Source organism: Prionailurus bengalensis, chromosome E1 (genome assembly GCF_016509475.1).
Source record: "Prionailurus bengalensis isolate Pbe53 chromosome E1, Fcat_Pben_1.1_paternal_pri, whole genome shotgun sequence".
Lineage (NCBI taxonomy): Eukaryota > Metazoa > Chordata > Mammalia > Carnivora > Felidae > Prionailurus > Prionailurus bengalensis.
The window spans coordinates 41359519-41371318 of NC_057347.1; the positions used below are offsets into that span (position 1 = coordinate 41359519).

General features: G+C 53.7%; 1 long non-coding RNA gene and 1 other non-coding gene across 2 annotated transcripts; both read left to right on the top strand.

Moving 5' to 3' along the window:
- Window positions 1-249: 249 nt before the first annotated feature.
- Window positions 250-3186, top strand: LOC122485644. Its single transcript, XR_006297894.1, has 3 exons — window positions 250-1654; window positions 1763-1950; window positions 2448-3186. It is a non-coding gene; the product is annotated as an uncharacterized LOC122485644 (long non-coding RNA).
- Window positions 3187-5031: 1845 nt separating this feature from the next.
- LOC122486269 lies at window positions 5032-5222 on the top strand. Its single transcript, XR_006298117.1, has one exon. It is a non-coding gene; the product is annotated as a U2 spliceosomal RNA (small nuclear RNA).
- The last annotated feature ends 6578 nt before the right edge of the window (window positions 5223-11800 follow it).

The window sequence follows — 11800 nt, forward strand, 5'->3', positions numbered from 1 at the left end:
TGCAGGGGCGCCTGGGTGGTTCAGTTGTTTAAGTGCCGGGCTCTTGAGTGCAGCTCAGGTCAGTATCTCACGGTTTGTGGGATCGAGCCCTGGCGTGGGGCTCTGTGCTGACAGCACGGAGTCTGCTTGGGATTCTCTCCCCCCCCCCCCGCTTCCCCCCCCCCACACTTTCTCTCTCTCTCTCTCTCTCTCTCTCTCTCCCTCCCTCCCTCCCTCTCAAAATAAATAAACTTGAGAGAGAGAAAGAAAGAAAGAAAGAAAGAAAGAAAGAAAGAAAGAAAGAAAGAAAGAAATTGTACTTGTCAAAGTACAAGGGATGGATGAAATCGGTCTCCATCATGGAGTGTTACCCTCTGAGGGGGTCTCAACAGGAAGCCTGGGCTTACACACCCTCTTGTGTCTGACACCTGGATGGCCTTGAACCTTCCGGTCTCAGGACCTTGGTTTTCTTGACACCTAAGTTAAGCACAGGATGGATGACTCCCAAGGTGCTGGGAGGTCCTGACGCACAGGGGGCGGCGGGGTGGAGGGGTGTGTGTGGGGGGGGGGGTCCGTCCCTTAGCGGCTCCCTGCTTCCCCCTGCTGCCCCCAAAGAGAAAAAGAAAATCGGTTCATCGGCTGAGATGATGACTCAGCCCTAGAGGCGGTGCAGTGCAGGTAAAGGAGCCGGCTGCCTGGCAACCCACTTTGGATCTTAAACCCCTGGCCAGGCACCCAACGTTCTGCCCTCAGCAGCCAGGTGTCCAGCTCCTTGAATCCGCCCCCCACACATCTGAGTCTGTCTCCCAAGTCCGGTTAGCTTGAAATCTCTTTCTGAAAGTGTGCTTTTCTCATCTGTTAAGTGGGGATCGTGAACGCTGATTGATCCACTTTCCTCAGAAAGTGGATGGGAACGAGAGGACCCGTCAGTCGCAAAGACGCAAAACCAACCAGCCAAGAGGAAGGGTCCCCTTAATTCTGTGGGAGGAAACAGAGCAAGACAGCTGAGGATGTTGGGAGGTGGGGCCTCGGCAGCCTGGATCTCTTTGGATGTAAAATACGATAAGTAACACCTTCTCTTTGGGATTGTTGGAAGACCAAAAGGACAATGTGGGGATTTGCCGACCCGGCCCACGGTGGGTGCCCAAGGTGGGTGCCCAAGGATGGCAGGCAAGTTTTGAAGCCCGGTTCTTGGGGGAGTCTAACTAGTTTTATGGATCCAGTCTAGCTGGGCATGACACTTGCTGTCCAGCACACAAACCCTGATATTCTTTCTAGCCCCGGGATCCCGAACGCAGTCGGGGCGGGAGGTTGGGGGGGGGGGGGCAGATACTCTGCTGGCCCTTGCCACTGCCTTGATCACGTGTAACTATCCAGGGTTTTCAGGCTGGCTTGGGGTAACACCGCCCGGCCCCGTCAAAGAAACGCAGCGTGAACAGTCCCACACCTCTTGGCTCCTGTCTCTCAAGGAACATGCAAGTGAATCTAATTAATGACCTTCAGTATCTTCTGTGCTTTTTTATTATCCCATCTGCAGTTCCTGGAGCCTTCCGGTCACTTACAATTGCAAAAGAAACACCAAAAAGCTCGCTCGTGTGTCATGGGCTCCTTTTCTCTGTCTCGGCACCAGAAGGTTCTAGAAACCGTTTGCAGACTCTCCTCAGGGACTCAGAAGGTCAGGGTGAGAGAAGGGTGGAGAGAGGAATTGGTTTGCATGTATCGGTAGTGAGAGTGGAGATCCTGAGGAATATATCTGCTGCTTCTGCCGGTCTCTCTCCCTCAGTCATCAAGTGCCGTCGCCGAGCACTTGATGCCGTCTCAAACGGTCCCGTACGCACACGCACACGCACGCACACAAACACACACGCCAGGAGAGTCTTGTTAAGAAACCCGTGGTCCTGCGTTTCCAGCATGCTCACGGGACCCTAATGCTGCTGATCTGGAGACCTCGCTTTGAGCAGCGAGACTGCGGTAAAATGTCCCACCTCGGGTCTTTTGTATTTTTTTTTAAGTTTATTTACTTATTTGTGTGTGTGTGTGTGTGTGTGTGTGTGTGTGTGTGTGAGAGAGAGAGAGAGAGGGAGAGAGAGGGAGAGAGAATCCCAAGTAGTCTCCGCACTGCCCATTGAGGGGCTCGAACTCACAAACTGTGAGATGGTGACCTGAGCCGAAATCAGGAGCCGATGGTTGCTTAACCAGCTGAGCCGTCCGGGCGCGCCTGCATCAAAAATGTTAAAAACAGGTTATCAGAAGAATTTTTAATAGAAAAATCCAGGGGTGCCTGGCGGGCCAGTGGGTAGAGCATGTGATTCCTGATCTTGGAGTTGTTGTGAGTTCGAGCCCCACGTTGGGTGTAGCGATTACTTAAAACTAAAATCTTTTTAAAACGAGAGAGAGAGAAGAAAAATCCGGAAATATATCTAAATACGTATGAGGACTTTTTTTTTTTTTTTTTTTTACATGATCAGGGTGGCGTCTGAACCTGACGGTCCGTGGACTATTATTCCGTATAGGATGCCGGGACGGCTGGGTAGCCATCCAGAAAAAGTAACGTCAGACTTATACTCCCAATTCCTGTACTAGGACGGATACGAAGAAGTGTGCTCTGTGCTCGAGGTGGAAATGCAAAATGATGAACCATTTAAAGGACGACGGGCAAAGAATAGAGACACTCAGTAACTTGACCAAACTCACAAGAAGCCGGTGCGTGAACTGGAATGAGAAACCATTAATTTGCAATGGGAAATACTCCTTTGCGATGACAGAACATGCATGTCTGCCATCCCAGGCACCTCACTGCACAGATCAAGATGCCCGTGAGGTTCCGGGAGGGAGCCCGGTGGGGCGCCTGGCTGGCTCCATCAGAAGAGCATGGGACTGTCGATGATCTCAGGGTCGTGAGTTCAGACCCCATGTTGGGCATGGAGCCTACTGTAAATAAATAAATAAATAAATAAATAAATAAATAAATAAATAAATAAATAAATAAGCGAGCACGCACGCACGCACAAGATGACCAGATAAACGTGGAAGCGAGCAGGAAGTTGGTAGAACGCAGTGAGGGTCATAATTACCACAAGCCAGGAGGTCTGCTGATCACCTTCCATATGTAGAGATCACATTATATAATTATTCATTCATTTATTCGACCAAATATACGAAGTGTCCAGTATATGCCAGGTACTGTCCTAAGCACTGGAAATATAACTGTGGACTATGGAATAAAGAACAAAAACAAACAACAAACAAACAAACAAAAAACAGGTAAGGGAGAACAGGGGCCCTGAGTGGAGGAGGGAAGATTACGATTATATGCCTGCTGTTAGTACTCTCGCTTTCCAGATGAGGAGCTACAGAGAAGTGAATGGCCTGAGGTGTTTCCCTGTGCTTGGTTCTCACAGATATACTACGTACCAAACATGTCTTGTTATTCCCTCTTTTTAAAAAAATGTTTGTTTCTTTGTTTATTGAGAGAGAGAGAGGGCGAGGGCGCGCATGAGCGCACGTTCGATGGGGGGGGGGGGCGGGCGGAGAGAGAGGGAGACCGAGGATCCGAAGCAGGTTCCGTGCTGTTGGCACAGAGCCGGATGAGGGGCTCCATCCAACTCACCGACCTTGAAGATCAGGACCAAAGCCAAAGTGGGGCGCTTAACCGACTGAGCCACCCAGGCACCCCACGTGTCGTTATTCCTAATAATTCTGTCTAATGATTTCTCATCTCATCATCTCTTAGTTTACAGGACAATGGGCAAATGGTTTCTTGAAGGCGGAGGGTGAAGCGAGGAGGACAAGGTCCAGGCTAGGTCACACTAGGCAGACTGGGTTTAGACGGCTTCCGTCCTGTCCGCCCCCGCACACCTACCTGTGTGTCAGGCTCAGCAACGCTTAGTCTCCTCCTGGGCTGGACACACAAGAATAACTTTTCTCTTGCTTGCTTGCTTGCTTGCTTGCTTGCTTGCTTGCTTGCTTTCCCCCCCACCCCCCCCACCCCCCCACCCCCCCGCCCCGTGCTCTTTTCAGGCCCTGAGCTCTTGGCTTCCTAGACCTTACCCAGCCTCTTCACCAACTAAGCTGTGTGGTCTTGGACAAATGGCTTAACCTCTCTGTCTCAACTGTTCCATCTGTAGGTAAACTTTGCAAGTTTGACCCGAAAAGAAAGCACTGGGCACAAGTCGGACCCAAACAACCAATGTGTCCTATTGTATTGTGTGCTGCCGCTCCGTTGTTTCAGTGTCACAATCGATGGCCCCTTCACTGGTACCTCGTGGGACCCAGGACCCATATTCTAGACGGCTTAAATTGAGGTCACCTCATTAGCTACGTTTCGTGCTCCCTCGACCCCATTCAGGAAGGCACGAAGGTTTCCCCCTCTCGACCCGGGACACTGAGGCTCGACTGGGGTCGGATCACGTAGTTTGCCCAAGAGCCCTGCTGACCAAGGCAGGGTAGCAGCCCTGTTAGGGCCCAGTCTCGGGTCCCCACTTCTCTCTGGAGCCCTTTCCAGGAGACCTCAGCCGGGCGCTTCTCGGTTCCCAGCACCCTGGAGACAGCAAGCCCCGTAGGGTCCTACAGTGATGACTGGACGGGACGACGTTCTTCAACCTCGGACCACTCTGCTCCAGCCCCCTTCCACACACTCGCCAGTTCCCAGACCCCCATCCCCACCTCCCCCTTGGTCCTGCCTTTACGCAGGCAAAAGCTTTAAACCAACTGAGAGCTTGGCCTCAACCTAGGTTCTGCTCCAGCCCCCAAAGCCCTTCAAGAGAACTGGGAAGTGGTGGGCGCGGTTACACCTCGCCGCGCGGAAGGGGCGGGGCATTCAAATGAGAAATGGCCTCTGGGTGAGCGCGACGAAGCAACGACAGAGAACACAATTTCTCTTTTAAAAGGCAGAGATTTAAAAACCTGCACAAGAGCCTGCTGCCTAGTGTGGCTCCCATACCAAAGTCCGAGAAGCGAGGGAAGTGAGACCTGGAAGGAGGGTGACCTGGCTCACCGTGAGTGCAATGTGGATGGCGGCAGGGCGGTGGCGGGGAGGCGGGCACAGCCGGTATCGCTTCTCGGCCTTTTGGCTAAGATCAAGTGTAGTATCTGTTCTTATCAGTTTAATATCTGATACGTCCTCTATCCGAGGACAATATATTAAATGGATTTTTGGAGCTGGGAGATGGAATAGGAGCTTGCTCCGTCCACTCCACCCATCGACCTGGTATTGCAGTACTTCCAGGAACGGTGTCTTCCTCCCTCTGGGGGGGGATAGTACTTTTGGTGTTCAAGATCAGCGTGCGGTTGTGAACGTTGCGGGGTGCATCGCCTGGCGTTTGTGGTTTCTCCTCTTCTGAGAGCGCCTGTAAGATAGCGCGGAGTCTTGTTTTTTCTGAAACCGTTGTTCTTAGGTGCAGCTTTTGGGCAGTAGCAACTAGCAGTCAGGTCGCAACGACACTTGCTGTGGGGACTTAAGTTTCCAAATCCTTGCTCCCAGGTTGGACGGGCGTGGAGTCCGACTAAGCCCGACACACGGTCACCTCTCTTACTACTTCCGTCTCCTGGTCGTGCTCCTGAGTGGGGTCTATGGCATGTAAATGACTGAATACTGTAAGCAGGTGGTTTGTTTGTTTTGTCTTCATTTTAGTGCTTACTTGTTTTTCAAAGAGACAGAGTGTGAGCGGAAGAGGGGCAGAGAGAGAGAGACCCCCCCACCCCACCCCCGCCCCGACACGGCCGGAACCCACGAACTGCGAGATGATGATCTGAGAGCCGAAGTCGGAGGCCCAACCAGACTGAGCCACCCAGGCGCCCCAAGTCGGTGGTCATTTTTTAAGCGGAAGGTTATCATCGTAGGAGGTCCATACCTACAAAGTGACATACCTTCTCAACCGTGCTCCCTTTTGCCTTCTGCACAAAAGTGAAATGTTTTCTTAACCTCACCGTTGGTGGTATGAGACGGGGGCGGCGGGGGGGCATGCTTTGTCTCTAAAGGGCCAACCACATCGTAGAAAGTTGAGGCTCCACGGGCCCCCAAAGGTCTCTGTGACATATTCTTTCTGTTACAACCCTTTAAAAATGTACGATCCGTTGTTAACGTGCACCTTACAAGAGCGGACCGGGCCAAATAGGGGTACCGGCTGTAGTCGGCCAACGCCTGGTATAAAGTACCCACTTTCTGTCTTGTCAGGGAGATGCTTCCCCTTCAGGCTTCTTGACAGTCCGCTGCCACAACTAGAGAAAGGCCTTACATTTACAAGTGGCTGTGGCTCGTGCCCACAGTGGAAACGGAGAGTTCCTGCTCACTCACTTGTCTCTCCCAGGTTTTCCATTCACGGGAAATACATTTGTGGAGCACCCACGATGTACACTTTTTTTTTTTTTTTTTTTTTTTAAGGTTTTTAAACTGTGTCTGTTTGGAGAGAGGCAGAGAGCACAAGCAGGGGAGGGGCAGAGAGAGAAGAGGGGAACAGAGGATCCAAAACAGGCTCTGTGCTCACAGCGGAAAGCCTGATGCGGGGCCGGAACTCAGGAACCATGAGATAGATGATCGTGACCTGAGCCCTAGTCAGGCACTTCACCGACTGAGCCGCCCAGGCGCCCCCACAATGTACACTCTTGATGAAAAAAAAAAAAAAAAACCTTTGTGTTGGCGGACATTTCCAGGGTTTCCCTGCAGTTTCTGTCCACCTGTAATCATCGGGTCTTTTTTATACTCCTATGTTGTTTTAGGGCAGATCTGGATTAAAATCTCTGCTAGCGCTGAGGGGGACCCATGATTATAAAAAAAAAAGGGGGGGGGGAATCTAGGGGTGCCTGGATGGCTCCGTGGGTTAGGCGTCCGACGTTTGGTTTCGGCTCAGGTCATGATCTCACCACGGTTGGTGAGTTTGAGCCCCACGTGAGGCCCTGCTCTGACAGGGTGGACCTTGCTTGGGATTCTCTCGCTCTCCCCCTCCCCTGCTCGGTCGCGCTCTCTCGAAATAAATAAACGTAAAATGTTTTAAAGTAAATAATAACAATAAACAAAAATGAATCTAGCTAACAACAGTATCCCTCCACCCAATCCATACACCTCCTTCTACAAAACTGTGTCCTACATGAGGAAAAATATGTGACACTCTCTACTTAAAAAGAGACTTCTTTTCCTCTCATGGGCTGCCACAGAAAGAAGGAAAGAAAGAAGAGACACCCCAATCTAGAACACCGACCACGTAATTTCTTCTCGTGTTCCTAGTCTGTTGCCCTGTGTCGTTATGTGCCCTTTTATGGGTCCCCTCAGGTCCCGACAGAAATAGCCAGATGTCATCTCTCCATGCCTCCTGAGACTCCTGAGACTCCGGACCTCCCCTTTCCCACTCATTCCTTTTCCTTCTCCCCAAGTGCTAGCACGTTTGAGCACGTTTGGGACCGGATGGTTGGAGTATTAAGTTAGGCTCCTGGGGTGCTGATAGAAGGCAGGGGGAACCAACGAGTGAGCGTTACAAATTGGGGTTTATGCGTTCAGGAAACATGTCTTGAATGACTGCTATGTGCTAAGACCGAGAGACAGATGCCCAGGTATGAAAGAGGCAGACGGGCCTCCCTACCCCGAGCAACCTTACAGTCCCCGACAGAGAAAGCAGAAAGCGGAGCAACCAATCGTGGTGGGACCCGGGATCGTCTCCTGAACTGAAATTTCTAAAACCCCCGCAGAGGATTTCTTCTCATGGGTTGGGCACACCCCGTTGCCAGCAAAGCACACCCTGGGCTAACTGATGCCAGGCGTCCGTTTCTGAGTTGCTGGGAATGGATACCCTACAGTTGAACAGGCAACAGAAGATGGGCAAAGGATAGACAGTCGGCCGGCGGGTTGCGGGGGTGGGGGGTGGGGAGAAAAGCACAGTTACTTAGTTATAGGCTGACATCTGCCCCCCACCCTGGGGCAACGTCACCCCTTCTGTGCCCCCGAGTCTCCGAGGGGCCAAGGGGGCCGGGCCACCCGCTCATCCCAGAGACCCCAGTATCGAATCTATCCCCTCTGTGGCATCACACCGACGGGACAGGATGAGCTGGGCGGCTGGCGCACCGGAGGCCATCAAGAGATACAGGCACTCCGGTGCCCCGCAGTCAGAGAGGGAGGGAAACCCTACAGTGAAAGAAACAGGGCAGCACAGCGTTTAAGGACTCCCATTGGGGGACATCCCCTCCAAAGTCCCGAAAAACTGCTTCCTCTTTATACACCCGCCGCCGCCGCCACCGCCTACTGAAAAAGAAGGAAACCCAGGGCCCGGTGGGCCTCTGCGGGTTCTGGAAGCAACCCATTCCACACGTAGACACCCTGCTTGGGCTCACGCACCGCGGGACGTCGGAGACCCTCACCTTGGGAGGCGGGTGCGGAGCAGAGAGAGAAGGGCTCTGAAGGCCTGCGAGGTGCAGAGGGGCAGCCCTGCTGTTGGGGCCACAGCCTCCGGCGGACCCCACCGTGTTGGCGGCCGCGGGCGGGTCTGTGAAGGAAGAGATGCTGTGTGGAGTTTATGGCAAAACCACCACGGGGGCGAAGGGTCACATGGTGGGGGCGGGGGGGGGGGTGGGGCTCCCCTCCCTTCGGGTACTGGAGCCAGGCCTCCTCCAGGCCCCGAACGCCAGAGACCTCTCCGCCTTCTGAAAAGCAGCTCCTGGCATGCTGCTGGGCCTTTGTAGAGACGGATGCTTACCATGGGACCGTCAGAGACCAGGGCCCCGGACTGTCCATCAGTCCTGAGATGAACAGTAGGGTATCAGGGTCGAGCCCGAGCAGGAATACGAGCCACTGGACAGCCAACAGAGGGAATCGCCCCGCCGGCCCTTTCTTGGCCACCCCGGACCTGGCACGACGGCACGTGAACAGCGGGGGCTACCGTGGCGGCCGCGGAGGTCGCACACGGCGCCGGCACTGCTTCTCTCGGGGCCCTCAGTGGGGGAGCGGGGGCGGGGGTGGGGGTGGGGTGGGGTGGGGTGGGGGTGGTACAGGGCTCCATGGGGTACTGGGGCCCGACCATATCTACTGGCCATTTCTACTGGGTTTTCACATGCGGGGCTCCTCTAGCCGGCTATCTTTGTTTCCAGAGGCCTCCCGTTGACTGGCCAAGCCTTTGTCCGGTTGCTCAGAGCTCTGAGGCCCTCCTTGCCCACACCTGCCTCCTCCCTCTGTCTTATTAACCCTCCACCCCCCGCACCCCCAGTCAACCTCCTGCACGCCTCACTCAGTCCCAGCAGCTTCTTTCCAGAGGACCCAGTGCCGCCTAGGACTCAGACTCCGGTAGTCCAACTTTTACAAAACATTGGTCAATGTGACTATGTAACGTTCATGTCTGTACAGTTAAAAAAAAATGTTTTAATGTTTATTTTTGAGAGAGACAGAGAGTGAGCGGGGGCGGGGCAGAGAGAGGGGGAGACGCAGAATCCTTTTTTTTTTTTTTTTAATTTTTTAATGTTTATTTTTTGAGAGAGAGAGAGAGAGAGAGCGAGAGAGTGAGCGGGGGAAGGGCTGAGAGAGAGAGAGAGAGGGAGACACAGAAACCGAAGCAGGCTCCAGGCTCTGAGCTCAGAGCTGTCAGCACAGAGCCTGATGCGGGGCTGGCACTCACAAGGTGTGAGATCATGACCTGAGCCGAAGGCGGAGGCTTAACCGACTGAGCCACCCAGGCGCCCCGGGGAGACACAGAATCTGAAGCAGGTTCCAGGCTCCGAGATGTCAGCGCAGAGCCTCAGGCGGGGTTCCAACTCAGGGACCTTGAGATCATGGGTTCATGACCAGAGCAGAAGTCGGATGGTTAACCGACTGAGCCATCCAGGCACCCCTCATGTCTGTACAATATTTTTAAAAGGGGGCGCCTGGCGGGCTCGGTGTGTAGAGCATGCCGCTCGCAATCTCAGGGCCTCACGTTCAAGCCCCACGTTGGGCATGGAGTCTACTTTAAAAAACAACAACAACAACAACAACAACAATCCAGAAACAAAACAACAACAACAAAAACGGAAAGGGGAATAAATATTTGCCAGTCAAAACCACAGGCAGGGTTTTTTTCTCCAAATTATATAGGAGATGCCAGAATGGGATCAGAAAAAAAAAAAAAAAAAAAAAAAAGAGGGGCACCTGCGTGGCTCAGTGGGTTAAGCACCAACTTCAGCTCAGGTCATGATCTCGAGGCTTGTTCCGAGTTCGCGTCCGGCACTGTGCTGACAGCTCGGCGCCTGGAGCCTGCTTCCAATGCCCTGTCTCCCTCTCTCTCTGCCCCTCCCCCGCTCGTGCTGTCTCTCTGTCTCTGTCTGGTCGGTCTCTCTCCAAAATGAAAAATAATGATAATAATCAACATGAAAGACAAAAAGGAGGGGCGCCTGGGTGGCGCAGTCGGTTGAGCGCCCGACTTCGGCCAGGTCACGGTCTCGCGGTCCGTGAGTTCGAGCCCCGCGTCGGGCTCTGGGCTGATGGCTCAGAGCCTGGAGCCTGTTTCCGATTCTGTGTCTCCCCGTCTCTCTCTGCCCCTCCCCCGTTCATGCTCTGTCTCTCTCTGTCCCAGAAATAAATAAACGTTGAAAAAAAAAAAAAAGACAAAAAGGAAAAAGAAAAAACGACTTGATGAAACGTGGGCAAAGTCACGCACTTCGGGGGAAAGATGACAAATGTGGGTTTTCACATACAGAGGTGCAAAGATGAACAAAGAGGTACCGTAAAGAGAGAAATGCGCATCTAGAACGGTACTGAGAGAGAGTTTACAACCTGAGCGCTTGGTAAAAATCCGAGAGTCTGAAGAGCTACTGGGTTTGCCGGGCTGCAGACACAGACGCTGCTTGAGAACTCTCAGGGTGCTCTTAGAGTCCCCATCCCCGTCCCTGACCCGTGGCTGGAGACGCTTTCGGGGCGACAGCGCCAGGGACCAGGAGGGTGCAACAGCTGGGTGGAGGTACATGGCTCTTGGGTGAGGCTGGTGCCGGCCTTAGCTGTTCAGGCGCCACCGCCCGTGTGTGTCGGTTTGTGCGGGCCACGGGGGGCACGGCGGGGCAGGGGTACTGACTCCAGCTACCCTGCAGTCAGTTAACTCCCAAGAGGCCGATCAGTGCACTCGGTTCCTCGGGAGACGGTCCTTTGCCAGGAATGGGAGTGTCTTGAGGGTCAAAACAGCTGGGAAACCATAAAGTGGCTAGTAACTGAAGAACGTGGAACCAAGCAGAGAGGTCTTGTGTTGGAGAGGCCCCAAGAGCCATCAGGATGACCGTTGGGCCACTGGCTGGGTGAGCTTGCTTGGTCGATAGATCACCTCGTTGAATCCATATCCATTCGCTCATCCATTCAACAAATATTTAGGTGCTGGGCACGGGGCTAAGTGCACGGGCCGCCAGAGAGGTGGAAAGAGGGGTCCAGGTGGGATCTTCCCAGTCGTCCGGAGCTGGGGTATCGAGGCGGCGGGGCAGGGTGTGGGAAGGGAGGCAGGGTACAGACCAGGACCTACTCCCGTACCGTACCGTATCATAGTGGGGCTGGTGGGAGTGGGGAGGGAAAAGTGCTCAAAACAGACCCCGCTGTTAGCTTAGGTTCTATCAGGACGTGGTCTTCGGCGAGGAGACGAAGCTTCCAGAGAAGTGACTGGCAAAAACGCTGTTTGCTACTCAAGCAGCGGACTCCCGCCGGGCATTTCCACACAGGGCCTCAGAGGCTAACTAGTCACGAAGGTAACTTGCTTAGGGTCCCGCGCAACCCCGCGCTTCCGGGGGAACGCGTGACGGAGAGATCATCCCCGCCCCCACCCCCACGGGACAGAGGGTAAACTCAGGGCGGGAGACAGTCACAGAGCCAAGAGCTAAGGCGGGGTCGGGC